At 40.9% G+C, this 15,775-nt stretch overlaps 1 long non-coding RNA gene across 8 annotated transcripts in view; it reads left to right on the top strand.

The window, feature by feature from the left end:
* The window catches only part of LOC101750098, a 485,027-nt gene that overhangs the window by 454,887 nt on the left and 14,365 nt on the right, over positions 1–15,775 (top strand). For all 8 annotated transcript variants that reach the window (XR_005860763.2, XR_006939548.1, XR_006939549.1 and 5 more), the window contains 3 exons: positions 8,582–8,690; positions 10,825–10,961; positions 14,260–14,480. This is a non-coding gene — a long non-coding RNA (uncharacterized LOC101750098). The remainder of the gene's footprint in view (positions 1–8,581; positions 8,691–10,824; positions 10,962–14,259; positions 14,481–15,775) is intronic.

Raw genomic sequence — 15,775 nt, 5'->3', positions numbered from 1 at the left:
TTTAGTATTTGATAATTTGACTTATTGAAGAATCTCGTAATTTATGGCATCATGCCAGCAACCTTTTTTCTCCCACAGGAAGAAATCCAGAATATATATAATATAAATACCAAGTTTCTTTCTTTCCCTTCTGAAATGTGAATATAGTTTAACTAGACTTTGGGATTTGCTTTCCTTAACCCTGTGAAGCCTCCTCTGTCCTATTAAGAGCTCAGATTTTGTATGTGTTGTGATAGTCCAGACAAACATCTGTTTCTTAAAGAACATTATGTATCAGCCTTATCATTTTGGAAGACTAAATCTGGATTTCTGGATCTATGTTGCTGGCATGTACTTACACCTCCTGACCCCAGAGCTTTTCAGCTACAGTTTGTATTTTAATTCATTTGTATAATGAAATTATAAGAACAGGGTGAATATTCCCAAAGTTGGAGTCCCCCATGGTACTATGGTTCTATGATTCTATGGCACAGATGCCTGGAAGAAGGTAAATATTGATAGATCATGTTCAGCACCTCCTGAAAATTTAGTGCTTCCAGCGGAGCACAGAACAGTAACACCCAAACTGTCATTTTGGAATGGAAATAGGATGCTGAGTAAGACAAAAGCATGATATATGTAAACAAGTGAGCTAGAAAAACTTGCCACATATTGTCTGTTTGTATTTGCTCTTCTCTACACCTAGGTCTTTCCTATAACCCATCTGCATAACAAACATCCTGCCAGGCTCAAGTCCTGTTGTTTCACTAGGTCTAATTACCTGTATTTATTAAAAACTGTTAAAAACCACTAAAAAAAAAAAAAAAACCCTACTAAAAAGCTATTAAAAACTGCTCAAAATCTACTCTGCTTTTAAATGAGACTGGACCTGGTAACTGTTTCAAGTCCTGAACAGTATTTTAGTATTATTTACTCCCAAGATTGAAGCCAAGCACTTGCTTTGCTGTTTCAGCGACTCAAGCAGGAATAACAAATCAAGGTCAACACTGTGATACCATCTGCTAGTATAAACATTCTGACTTGCACAAAGCTTAGCCTTGACCTGCTTGGTAGCCAGTGGTACATGAAATCATGTGGCCAAGATCCACTACATTTCCAGCACAGAGACTATGGCCAAGAGCTGCCGCTGTACCACATGTGGAGCCCAGGTTCCCACCTCTGACCTTCTGAGCCATCTTTACCTCTGCCTTGCTCCACCTTGCCCTGCAGCTGCTGCAGTGCAGCTGCTCTCAGCTCAGGATGGTCATAGCAACCAGTGGCTGCGTCCCCACTCCAAAGTCTGCCAGCAGTTCCCATCCTAGCATTCTCTGGGAAAAAATAGTTATGTCCTACTGTATTGTTGGTTCCTTTCTAATGACTCTAATATTTGCAAGGGAATGGAGAATGATACTTCTGCTCTGGGTGTATGGAAACTACAGAACACTTAAGATGTACATTGGGAAAAGAAATCCTGGTGCTCTGCTGATGGTGGGATGAAATTGATAATGAGCCTATTCTTGGACTGGAGAGTTTTCTCCAATCCAAACGCCAGCAAGGCAATTTGGAGGGAAGAAAAGAATAATTAGATTTGCTTGCGGTTTTCCTTTTTTTATTTTCCTTTGATTATTTTTTATTTACCCCTTTGAATTTATGATAGTTGAAGGCAAAACCTGACTAATGCCTTTCTCTGTCATTCACAGCAAAACAGTAGGAAACAATGTCACATGTATAGGATAAAGAATAAGTGCAGCAGCTCTTAAATGCTCATGTCAAGTTGCTAAGTGAACCACGATAAAAGCCATGCTGCACTGATGAAGATAAAACTCACCCACTTTCTAATGTCTCTTTCACATGGGTCAGAGTTCAAATTCATCACTCATAGGAAACATATTGACTCAGCTTTAAAATGGGTTAGCATGTGCATGGGTATAGACAAGTATGGACTTCAACCCAGTAAGAAACTCCCAAAATGAATTTTCAGAACATATTAAAACCAAATGCCTGGTTGCAGTGAGAATTTGAATGGCTTAGGTGCCCCTGGCACTGATGTTGTTGAAACCATGTTTAAACATGTTGGGGAATACTTTTCAAAGAATAACAGAATCATAGAGGGTGGAAGGGACCTCTGGAGATCACCAAGTCCGAATCCCTATTAAAGCAGGTTCCCTGCAGTAGGTCACACAGGAAAGCATCCAGGTGGGTTTTGAATATCTCCAGAGGAGATTCCTCAACCTCTCTGGGCATCCTATTCCTGTGCTCTGTTCCTGCCCCTTGTCCTGCTCCTTTTCCATCCACCTGATTCTTTCTCCAGTTTCAAGTGTGAATTGTCACCAGCATCTCTGAGTATAAAAAAATCCCTTCTAGTTTCTACTGCTTGCAGCTTCTTTAGTCTGCACAGACAAGTAACTTCTTTCTGAAAACTCCTGCCACAAATTGCATAGACAGTCAGCTGAGGTGATTCTAGAAAGTGTCATCTGTCCTTGCTGTCCACCTCCCCACCACTGGAGAATATTCCCCTTTTCTACAGTAGTGTGAAGAAATACCTCTATTTCTACTAGAAAAAAAAAAAAGAAACAGTGATTTTTTAAGTCCCTTTTATGGCTATTTAATAGTCATCTATAGGCAAATTTACTAAGCAGCGATGCTGTCTTTCCTAATGGCAGCCTCTACTAAACCATCCTGCTACAGAGGAAGGTGTGCATTCAGCAGCTCCCAGTGGAACTGCAATCCCAGAAGATGTGTGCTTCATCCAAGGAGGTAGTTTTCTATTGTGTTTCTGCATGAACAGTATGAGTGCCTGCAGACCCATGTTCCGAGGCTCTTCAAGGAAGAAAGTGTTCTCTTCAATTATTTTTAAAACTGCTATCCAAACATGATAATCTATGAAAGCCTCTTATTCCTGAAAATTCATATATTGAATTCTGAAGAGTAACATTTTTACAAGTATTTATTTCAAGTTTCATATTGGTACTGAGGCCAAAAGTCATATGTGCTTAATATTACAGATTTTATAGTGTCTTGTGCAACTATATTCTGAAATTTGAAGGGTTTGAAGCATGTGTTTTTCAACTTGAAATGAGTTTTCTTTAACCTGATGTTAAGGTGAAACATTCACACAACAGCATTAATATAATGATTTACTGGGGTCCATTAAATCCACATAGTGATCTTATATATTTCCGTTGCAGACTAGGTGTCTAGCTTCCTATGTAACTCAGTTTCCAAGCATCTTGAAGTACTGTCAAAGCTAATCTATTTGCATACTTTAAATACAAAAACTTTACAAACTTTAAATATTATTTCATTTTTATTTTTACGGTCTTTGCCTAGACTGAGGAATTGATTTTAAAAAGGAAGCTAGAAAAAAAATTGTCTTTAAGACAATAATAAAGTCTTTTGTCAGTTTTTTATTTCATGTTAAGAAACTTACGCTGAGTATTTGGTAGTCTGTGATTTTGGGTCTATTCCTTCAAGTTTTTCCATGATCAAATGATACTACCAAAGTAGATTAAATACTCTGTGTGAAACTACAAAGCTAGTAAGAAGAGTTTTATCCAGTTTCATTTGCCGTGATTAAATTGAAGCTTATTTAGGATACAAGATGTGAGATAGATATGTGATATTAGGGATTTTTGAAATGTACCTTTGGTATATTTATTTCCAACAAAACATTTGACATGCTTTGCAAATCCTTAATACAAAGTTTACAAGAGTGTCAGATCAACTTCTGCCCTCCTCCTCTTCTCCAGACATACGCATCTGGGAAAGTTTCAGTATCCCCAGAAATACTTGTTGCACATAAGTGATAGAACAGTACAACTGATGGATTGCTGTTGGAACTGGCATTTGTGTTTTTGAACAAGCCAAAGATTCACCACTGGAATTAATTTTTTTTTTTTTTATCTTTTCCACATGTTAATAAGAATAATAAGAGGACATACATTGCCATGCATAAAAAAAAAAAAAAAAAAAAAAAAACATTACTTTTTTGTACGGTTCTAAGATAAAAATGCTTTTGATTGAATGATTGTTTTCTCTTGTGACTCACAAAGAGAAATTATAGGGACTGCTATGAGAGAGCTGACTTTCCACTACATTTACATTCATACCAACGTTAGCATTAAAGACTTTGGGACTCACTTCTCCTTTGCTACAATCCATATGTAAACTGTATTTTACAAACACTTCAGGGCTGTTTTGTACTGCTGAACTCCAGAAAGTGCCTGCAAGGTAAATGAGAATCAACCATTAGCTGATGGCCAAAGCCTCCAGAATCCAGTCTGAGTTAGGACCTTTGAGAAAATGTCTGAAACAAGTCACAGCCTTTGCAGTGTATTATTCAAAACTTGCATTACGATTAAATTGACAGGGAAAGGGGGTCTGTTTGAGAGTGTAAGTCGCTCTGAAAGTAATGCCTCCCAATTATTTCCATGGAAAGTATAACAGATACAAAGAACACAATAACACTATTTGATAGATGAAATTCTCAGCTACGACACACTATTTTTCAACACAGTCACCACCAGTAGCTATGCATTTTCACCAGTGGTGAATAAGAGCCTGTGTGCAACACCTGTAAAAATCTGCAGCAGTGGAGATGACCCACTGTCACCGTCACCACTGCTGAAACACACCACCCTCCAACTCACTGTGCTCACATCCACTGTTTGGTCTCCAGAAATGTTCAGCAAGTGTCAGTGTGATGAATGTCAGTAGGTGCAACTTTTTCCTCATGGATGAATGCACACCTTTGCTTCACACACACTTCTGTGACAAATGCTATTCTGTCAGACTGCCCCTCTGCTGCCATCCGTCACACGGTAACAACATGTGGTTGGTGGTAAGGTTCAACCTCTACTGCCATACCACCAATATCTGCCTCTGACATCATGAGCCAACATTACAAGATAGGAGGCATTACTTTCAGAGAAGCTCTTGTACATGAAAATGTCAGTATTTACACCTCATTTTTTATATTTGTATGTTACTTTCTAAATTTTTGAAAGTCCCAACAGACTTTCTCATATTCTGTTTTATTATCCCATTACACTTTCACTGATGGCTTGTGCAAATGACTGCTGAGCTGTTCAAGCCAGAAACAGTGGTTTCTGCCAGAAGGTTTTTACATTACCTGCAAATACTGCAATTGAAGACAGCATGCTTTGGGATTAAGAACCTATGGAATTCTAAGTTAAATAATGATATGTGTTTAGGTCTACAATGTATCTATTCTCCATATGAAATATATCCTTCATTATTGTTGGACAATGTTTTTATCTTTAAAGTCTGCTAGGGCAGCAGAGTTCTAGAGTCCTGTTCTCCCATATGTCGCCTGCCTGTGTCCTTCTGTGATATTTAAAAGTCATAATAAACAGAAATAGCTATTAGCATGTACTGTGCTTCCTTAGATGGCAGAATTACAGAGAGGAAAGGCAAGTACTGGCCTACCAGGCAATTTGCTCTTGGTTCTGTGCCAAACCCAAACAGCCCTTCTCTTCTCCAGAGAAGGGTTGAGTTGGAGAAGAGGTCTCTGGGATCTGAAGAGTGGTGTTTAAGCACTTGTGGTTTGTATTTTTTTTTCTATTGTGAGGATTAAAGATTTTAAAAAATTGCTCAATGAGAAACAGAAAGGTTGGATTCTTTTTAGGTTTTTCTTTTCTCTTTTAGTAGCTTTTACTGAGAACTCAAAGGAATCGAAGAAAACAAAAAAATATTGTTAAAAGATAAAAACAAGCAGACCTTACTTCAACAAAACAGAACAGAAGAACATCCCTGCACAAAAGAAAGCACACCTTCATTTCACATCCTAACCTCCTGAACAATAAAAGTCATAGAACCTCCATGAAAAAATTGCCATGAGATACAATGGGAATTCTCTAATTCCTGCAAAGACCTGACTATTGCAGAAGAAAGTGGCAGAAAACACTGAACAATTGTGACCTCTTTACTCCTGGGAGCAAGTTCAGTCCCCACCCTATTCTCCCACTGATTTCATCTCTCCCTTGAGAGAGACAGAAGCCCCATCAGATAATAGGATCACAGTTTAGTAGGCAAGATAGCAAATAAGGAAAGGGACTGCATTTCTGTCATTTTCTGTTTCTATGAGCCTTCTCTTCAGGACTGCATCTGATGTGATGTAGAATATACCAGATAGGGCCCTTGTGTGAATAAAGGAATTGAATATTGCAAAGTGGCGCAATGGGAGCCATATAGAAATACTAAGATAAATACAGATTTGATAAATTACTGGCAAAGGCACTGAAGGGAACAGTACATGATGATACAGTCAGGCTTTTTCATCTCCAACTTTCATGACCCTGAGAGTAGACACGGCTTTCCAGAACTCAGCACCTGAGGCAAAATGGTTTAATCATTTTATAAATAATTACCCTCTGAGACCTTTTAGATTCTAGGATAATAAAGTGTAGCTGTAAGTCTTCGGTTGGGCTGATGACATATGGATACCCATTTCAGAATACAGAGAAATACAGTAGGTCCACGTTGCTTACCTATGATTGTCAGTGCTAATGTGTGTACGTGTATTCAGCAAGGTGTCTGTACAAACTGAATTCCTGGGCTGCACCTAGTAGCTGGTATGGCAAGGGCTGCCTCCTAAGGCTTCCAGCATGATGGAAGGAGGGACATGTAAGTCCTTTGTGTTTGCAGTGAAGACAGCTTCTACACAGGTGAAGATTTGTCCCATGTGTCTCTGCTAAGCAGCATCTTATTTTAGAATCATAGAATATCCTGAGTTGGAAAGGGCAAGGATCGTTGACCACAATTCCAACTCTTTGCTCCACACAGTACAACCCAAAAATCAAACCGTACTTCTGAGAGTGTTGTCCAAATCTTCTTGAACTCCAGCAGCTCAGTGCCATGACCACTGCTCTGGGCAGCCTGTTCCATGCCTACCGCCCTCTAGTGCAGAACCCTTCCCTAACCCCCAGCTGCACCTCCCCTGACACAACTCCATGCTGTTCCTTCAGGCCCTGGCTCTGTCACCAGAGAGCAGAGCTCAGTGCTCCACTCCCTGAGAGGAGCTTCAGGCTGCCACGAGGCCTTCATTCAGCCTCCTTTAGCTCTACATGTACCAACAACCAAAAGCTAATTTGAAATAAAAGATTTTAAACAACTAATGAAAGGACAGTCATTGCTTTTGCTCCTGACATCCTTGTTTCTGAGGACTTCTACACAAAGAAATAATTTGCTCCAGAAAATGATAGTAAACAGAAAGCATTTTGACAAGTATGTGATTATTAAGGAATACTTCCATAAAGATGCATAAATGCATACACTGTAGTAAAGTGCCATCCTCTATGCATTCTCACAATGGTTCACATTCATGTCTTGTTACTTAGAGGCTTCTTGAAGGTCTTCTTTGTGTATTCTACGAGATGTTTTGTCTTGCATCACTTTGCCTGACAGAAATATTACTTACACTAAAATCCTTAATGTGAGATGCCCTATAAAGAAGTTGTTTCATTTAATAACGTTCGTTGTATTAGTTCCCCCTAAAGTAATCACTTTGATGAGAACACACTCTGTATTCCTTTATTTGATCTGGGAATAAAATTATCTTGTCTTTACTTCAGTATCATCTTTTTATTTTATTCCAGGATAAATAAACATGAAGCTGTCACTGCAGAGCAAGCACTGCCTCTCCCTGTTACGAACCTTTTGATTTTTGTGTTGAATTTTTCTGCACAGTGATCTTTTTAGTATGTGCTTGAAGCTCTGTATTTTCTTGCTTTCTTGTTTCCCACATACACGAATAATGACAAAGTCCCTGCTGTCCCAGCAGATTATATGTCCTATCAAATTTTCCTTCCTTCTCATAGAACTGATCAGGTTATCTATCACTAAAAAATGATTTAATCTATCAGGTGCTAATTTTAGCACAATTATTTTTATAGCAACCAAAGCTACCCATTGTGAGATTTGGGCCCCCATATTCCACTAAAACATGCCACATCCCTCTGTTCTGTAAAGTCTTACACTTATGCTTGACTTATGCATTATCTACTTACATGGGCATCACAAGTTGCTAAACCCATGTTGTGGACCTTATGAATTTTAGGGCCTCTGCACTGTCTTCTGTACTCTACTGGGGCCACAGCTTCAGTTCTTTTGTAAGTCTTTGTAAGACGCAAACTTCATTGAAAATCTTTACGGTATGAGCTTATAAATTGTGCAATTAATTTTCAAAAACAAATTGCCATACATGTGGAAAGTGTTATACAAATGTCGGGATGTTGACATTGCTTTGAATCCTAGCTCAGTACTACGTCTGCATCTCTCTTTAGCTGTAGATTTTTAGAATGCTGTAAACACCTATTATTTTGCATACTATGTACACTCAATGTACTAAAAATCAAAAAATTCTCTGTTAGAAAAATAGAAAGTCCTGCTTTTATTTACTACAAAAGAGGTTATCAAATCACAAAATGTAAATGTTGGATGGTTTTAATACTTTGGGAACATCAGAAAGAAACACCGGACTGCATGGTTTCTGAAAGTCCAAAACAATAATATGTTTGAGGCACTGCCAGCAATTGAGGGATGCAATTAAATGGCATGTTATTATTTGAAGATTTTCTTCTAGGAGACAGCCGGAGCCTTTTTACAACATGTTGTGTTGGTGACTGGATAGTTCTGGGGACTAATGAGGAGATATAAAATCACAGTGAAGTTGGTGACCATTTCTAATCCAAGTAAGTATTGTTCATTTGCTCTTTAATCTGATATCTAATCGAAGTAGGTGTTGTTCATTTAGTCTTTAATCTTGTAGCTCTCTGATAAAGGCGTATGAGAAATGAGTTGACAGTGTCACTGCAATTTGCCTGACAGTTGTAAGAAATTATCTTCCAAACTGATGTATTTATTTGGTAGCACTTTTGAAGAAGCCAGCAACTCAACAAGAACAGAAATCTTGTCATCATTAGTCAAAGGACTGACATACTAGAAGGAAGAAAATAAATACACTGGGCTTTTTTATGGTTTTCTTGTCTAAAGAGCAATAGCGCTTTCTTGCTCAGATAGCGTCTGAGAGATTAGTTAAGCAGCAAAAAAGAGGTGACTTTAACAGAGCAGAGAAAAACTCAGATGCTAGACATCTTCTGGGCAGATGGAAGAAGAGTTTCACCACTGGACCTCCATCAGAGCCTCCTTCTTCCCAGTGGCCATCCTCTCTGGATGACTAAGGGTCATGGAGCCACATTACCCCCTCAGCTCTGGAGCTGTCACTCTGAAATCACCCTCCAATGTTCCAGTCACTCATAATTATAAATAAGCTAAGAAAAGCTGCCACCATACCAAGCTGCCCGTGGCTGCAGGATAGGGAATCTCTTACAGTGCTACCGCAAGGATAGAAATAAACAGGCCCTGTGGTCAGGGTTCTCATTTATATTCTAGATTTTTAAAGAGAATATTTAATTTCATTAACCTCTATCTGGCTTCCTCGTTGCCTAGAGAATCACCCTGAGGAAACAATTAAGGACTCTTCTCATTCTGTGTGAGACTTTGGTGACTTTGGAGACTTTCAGTTTGAATCTTTCACTGCCATAATTCAGTGCTGTACCTCATCCTTTTCTTGCAAGCTGGAAAAGGAAAGGTCAGCTCTCAGTAGGTTCCATCAGTGCCCTAAGACACCTTTGGGACCCTGAGCTGCGCACCTTCAGGAGGAGCATTCCCTCCGGCCCCAGATTTGGTACCAGCCCCAGGCACTGTCCCCAGAGCCCTCCAAAGCCACCACCAGCCCTGCAGGGCAGCTTTGCCCTGGCAGCATGTTTCTCAAGGACTGAAAACACGACAGGGCTTTGGCAGGTGCTGACATTTCTCGTGGGCTTATTACCAAAATATCATCCAAGTTAGTTTTTTCCTAGTTCCCCTTTCAGTTAGACAAACTTGGAGTGGATGAGTATAAACAAAGAGGGTGCAGTCTGTGTAATTTATGAGCAAACATTATAGATTATTAGCTGAGGGACAGGGCTCAAAAGGCAGCAGTTCAGCAACCAGTCAGAATCACCAACTGAATTTTTCTTTACTTTAGGCTTTTTAGTGCCCTCTGGAAGGACACCAACAAGGTTTAGACACAAGCATATCACTGCTGTAATGAGCACTGGCAAAAATGGAGAAACTGGAACTGGAAATGCATTTGCACTACTACTTTGGGAATTGCTACCATAATTACATTCGTTTAGATAACAGTACCTTTGTAAGTGTTTTTTCCTCATCATGGAACACAATAGGGATTATACCATTCTAATGACCTTGGTGGCCAAATTGTACAACTTTTATCATAGTAAAAAATCTAGGAGAAAATTTGTCTACATTGAGGCCATAGAAAAAAATTCCTACTGACTTTGTTAGAGTGAGCATTTGGACAGAATCCATCCTAATTTTCCAGGTGTGACTGTTTCTATTCACAGGGAGCTTATACTTTTGCCTCACACTCTTAGCGTATGACTATAAGTGATATTTTTCATGCACAGTACTACAAACTCTGAATTTTATTTCATAAAAGATCTTATGACATGAATATACTTTTTTTTTTTCCACAAAACATGCACCCTTTAATAGCAGTTACTGAAAGAGTGATATATATATATGCCTATTGCTCCTTTTACCAAATAAAATGAAATTCACAGACCTGCTCTTATTTAACAGGATACACTGTTTATGGCTAAATAAGGCCTTGAAAATGAAAATCTTCTGCCCTTCTGATGAGGTGTATAGATCCAAATTAAATGAACAGGTTACACTGAGGCACTTGCAAACCTTGAGAGCATGTACTGGCTGACTCATTCTTCCTGCAGATAATAAACTCACTCATCAACTGTCTTCTAGAGCAAGTGAAGAAAGTGAATGGTGCCCTGCCTTAGCTTCCTTTATGTGCTTCCAGTTTTCTGAAATCAGCCATGTCTTCTGCAGATAGGACTGTAACAGCTTGATGGATACCTCAGGATCAGTTTATACACGAGAAGGTAATAATTAATCCCTGGCCACTCCATGAACATCCACTTAGTTTGCTGTGTGATTTTAGAAGTAAATTAGGATAACTGGTTGAAAAATAAAAGAAGGTTAAAAAAAAAAAAAAAGCTCACCTTCCTTCAGCCTTAGAAAATATATGTTGTGTTAGAAAAGGTGTTAACTGACAACATGTTTTACCTGACACAGTGATAAATATGACCAAGCACCAACCATTTCTCCAGTGTGCAAAGCAGCCTTTGCAAGTGCCTGGAGAGATTCCCACTGATCTCTGCAGGATTTGGCTTGAGCTCCTTTGCAGGAATTAGTTCATGCCTGTGGAAGTAAATAGTCTCTTGGGGCTGATGCTGCCACTGAGGGTTTTATATGTATAATAATGTGCTGTCTCATTCAGAGATGGGAAGTGGCAACCACATGCATGTAAAACCACACTACTTGATCAGTATGAGATTTCTGCAGGGACAGAAATGGTAGCAGCCATAAATGCAGGGGGATGGCCACCAAACACCTCCTGCACTCTGATGGCCACTTGTGCTTCCGGGAGCAGCTGCTGTCCCAAGGCCAGGGACAGGTAGGCTGATGGCCTCAGAAGAGCATGGTGTTCTTCTGACGCATTACAGGGTGATGAAATGCACTTCTTATGAACGAGCCTCCCTTGCTGCTCTCACTTCATGGTCCCAATGGTTGTTCACACCGTTTTGCAACTTAGCAAGTTCATTCCCTAGCCTGGTTCCTAGGCACCTCCTGCCTAATAGAGCTCACCAATGACCAAGGAGCTCTTCCTTGAGCTTACAAATGACTGAAATCAAGTCACATTTACCTCTAAATTTTCACCAAGTTCATCTGTTCTTACTTTCAAATCTGGTAAAAAATGTGAGGGAAGCACTGTTCTCTACCCACAGCCTTGAAGGAGAAGAGGACAGGCTGGTCAGTGATCACATTTAATTGCTGAAGGGATTGTCCTCCTTCCCTTGTCTGACTCCGGCACTTGAAGTAAACTGAAATGAAAATAACACTGAAAGGGCCTTTGATAATGACTCAGAGCTTTCTCTTCACGTGCGCTTTTTATCAGTACATGCAGACATCTGAGCACAGAGTGCAGCCCTGTAGAATTGGCTGTTTTTCACATTTTTAAGGACTGTTTTCTCCCTTATTTCCTGTTTTCTTACTAGCAGCCCCAGCCACATCCAGAACCTAGATAATAAGTGCATCGGTATCTCTGCCAGCTTTGTCTCAGCTCCCTTTTCTGTGCTTTAAACAAGCTTGGAGCCCCACTTATTCCCCTTCCGATACATAACTTCAGCAAAACTTGACACGAGGCCAACAATATCTAAGAAAGGAAAAAGAAAGTCTGGGCAGAATAGGAAACAGGTAATTCTGCTGCTGTTGCAAGTGCTGGAACTCAGACTTAGCATTTTCTAATAACTTTCTCCAGCTGACAGTTACTTGTTCAAAATGAAACACATATACTACATGGGGAAGAAGGCTGATGTGTTTCTCAGTTAAAAGAAATGTTGTTAGACATCTGTGTGCCACCTGGTAACCTTGAACAAAGCTTTCCCCCTCCCAGCTGTCGCCTGCCTTGCTGTGCCTCCATGGGTTGCCACTCCCTCCTCTAGCAGTGGTTGTGTTTCAGTGGGTTTGCACATACAGTGTGTTGCCAGAACCTGTAGACTTCACTTTGTTTCCATCGAGCCCAGACTCCCATTGGAGTTCACCTGAGCAAGCAGCGTGGAAAAGCACATGAGGACCTCAAAGCACAACTTGGAGCATCAGAGCATTCTGGGAGCCAGCAAGACTTGAAGCCCTTCCACAGAACATAGCTTCCATGCGAAACCACTGTCCTCCTGAGCGTGCACCCAGAGGAGCAGGAAAGCCGGCGCTAGTGTTGGACAGGCGTGACATCCTCATGCTCTGCGAGCAGAGAACATCAAAGGCCTCTGAATCTCAGACTGCCGGCTCCCTCTCCTGGCAGAGCACGGCAGCGGGGCCGGGGTGGAAGCAGCCCGGGCAGAGGAGCTCCGCCGGTAGCTCAGGGCAGGATTAGCAAGGCAGAGCTGTTCTAGTGAGGAACATCTGTGACATCACTTTAGCTGCATAAAAAAAAATACGTGCTTGAGCACAGATAAAACTTCATAGCTGTACATTATCTGCAGTCCTTAAGGTTGGGGGTAGTGTGGTTCATTCTCTAATACCTTGATAACAGACTGACTGCGCTGCGATTCCTCTCCAACACTGCAGCATGTTTGCTGATGGCTTTCTTTGAACAGCCAGCCCACAGCTCACCCAGCCTGTGACTTGGTCCTTGAGAAACACCCATTGCTGTGGCCGGCAGTGTACAGCACAGGGCAGTCCCAGCCCCTCCACAAGTGTATGCTGCATCGCCATGTGTGAAGATGCAGTCTGTGTGCATGCATGACATCCTTGCCTGCTGAACAACCTGACAACACCAGGCCCTTGGACGTGACATCAGCGGCAGCAGCAGACACAGTGTGACACCTGTCCACTTGTTCAGGGCTGAGCCAGGACACCCACCCCAGCCAGTAGCTCATGCTCTGCTGTTTTGCAAGGAGCCGCCTCTCCTCATGCAGCTGAGCAGTCGTGAGGGCTGCCCACAGGGCCAGGCCTGGGCAAAGCCAGTGGCCAGGCCCAGGTGCTCCCACTGGCACAGCCCCATGGCACAGTGGCTCTCCACCCCTCTCAGGAGCATTTCCCAAAGATGATGATGCTCTTTCTCTGTTCTCTTTTCAGGTGCCTTCTTCCCCCTGAACCAACCACAGCTCTTGCTGAAGCAGTCAGGCTGAGCTATGTTCTTACAGGACCTAAGCAAAGCTGAAGCTGCACAAAAGGGATTTAGCTGAGCGCAAGCTGCAGCCCATGAAACACCTCATTATAAGTTTGCCATTCTGATCATAGGAGACTTTTTGTATATTAGTCAGAACTAAATTACTGTTTCTTCACTGGTACTGTAAGAAAGTGTAGGTCTATTTGTGACCTGAAAAACAGTGGTTTCCTTTTCTTCTTTTACCTGTGATCAGTATTCTGTCCCTTGCAGTAATTATACTGTTGTGATAAAATCAAAGCTCAATATTAATGTACTATGTTCTGGAATATGTCTCAGAATCAATTGCTAAGGATCGATTAGCACACACTCCCAGCTAACACAGCATTACTAATATTACCTGATTATATGTAGCCTTGTTTATCAGACAGTGGATGTATTTTCAGACATCTGCGTATATCCATGGCTTTTCTCACATTGTTATCTTTTAAATCTCTTCCTACTTTTCTCAGTTTTCTTCAACAGCTTTCCAGCCCTGAGCAGCACTGGACCAAGCCGTGGTGTTGGTTCTCCAGAGCAGCAGCAGCAGCAGCCCTAGCAGCCATCCCTTCTCTGAGCGTGGAAGTCTGTGTTTCCTGAATCAACACACTCAGCACTTGGCTTTTTCTTCCCGCTATTACTCAGATTACAGCCCTGATCACATCGTGCACTACACACATCGCTTATGCTGCTGGTACGTGTTTTGTAGCCATGAGAACAGCGAGCAGACAATTCACTAAACTTTGTAATTGATCACTAATGGATGTGGTAAAGTTCTCCACCAGTCTGAGTCCCTAAATCAGAGCTGGCTGTCTTTCAGAAAGGGATGGTCATACTCATCTAGAATAGATTGGGGTGATGCAGAGATAATAGGGCAAAATAATGGCACGGCTGCTTCTATGCAGGAGATCAGTTTAAATGCTGGTCTCTTTTAATCTTACTTTTTTTTTTTCACAAGGAAGGTGGTACATACGCCCATCAGCATACATGGTAGACTGCAGCTGGGTATTAACACTTTCATTTATGCAGGGCTGTGCAGCTCTGGGTAGAGCTGTTGTTCTGCCTCCCAAGCACCTGTTCAGGAAAAGATCTTAAAACACATTGTTTCATATTAAAAAAAAATATCAGTCTTTTGCTTCCAGCATCTGGTGCAGAAGGACAGCCCTGCTCTTCCTTCGGTTACAGAGCAGTTGTGTTGCACAGCTTGCTAGGTAAGGACAGGCCAGCACAATTGTATTGGTGCCAAGAATATTGCTGCTGATTGAGATCACTGAACCATGTCAGAGCTCAGCTGCATCCATGTCAGAGAAGCATGTCTGAGACTAGTTACAGCTAACAAGCCTCTATTTGACAGGGAAAGTAAAAAAAAAAAAGGACCAGAGTGAGATTTATGACAATTTCAAGTACAGAATATGCAATATGAACAGATGAGCCCTTATAATGTTAAGGTCCGTTTTACATACAAATACTTTCTGTGGCTAGAAAAAGAGAAATTCAGAAAATAATAGAAAGAGATACAACAAACCCTTCTTCAAGTAAAGTTTTTCTGCATCTCCCATGGGATTCTGTTGAATGGTTGAAGGCAAAAAAAAAAAAAAAAAGGAAGAACAGAAACTGCTTGCAACACAGAGCAAACCTTGAGTGCCAAGAACATGCTCTGGATTTTTGTGTAAGATGTCTGGTTCTTATCTCAGCCCTGATTCATCACAGTTTACTCTCAGAATTATTTGGAATTCAAGGACCTTGCTCCTATGGTGTTAATGGGTTATGTTCAGCACAGAAACCTGTGACACAAAGCAATGTTTAATTATTCAGTCCAGACTGATTTTTGTGGTTAAATGAAATAAAAATAGCAAGAAGACCAATTATATTGTTTTACATGACTTACATTTTGTAGGTGAAATATTTTTTCTCTTAACCATGTAATCCAGGACTGCACACAGGAAAGAGGAGCCACATAAAAGAGGGGTTGGGCTGCTTGTGACATGG

Source organism: Gallus gallus, chromosome 6 (genome assembly GCF_016699485.2).
Source record: "Gallus gallus isolate bGalGal1 chromosome 6, bGalGal1.mat.broiler.GRCg7b, whole genome shotgun sequence".
In the NCBI taxonomy this organism is placed as follows: domain Eukaryota; kingdom Metazoa; phylum Chordata; class Aves; order Galliformes; family Phasianidae; genus Gallus; species Gallus gallus.
The sequence above is the reverse complement of the archived record's forward strand: the minus strand, read 5'-3'. Positions and strand labels throughout refer to the sequence as shown.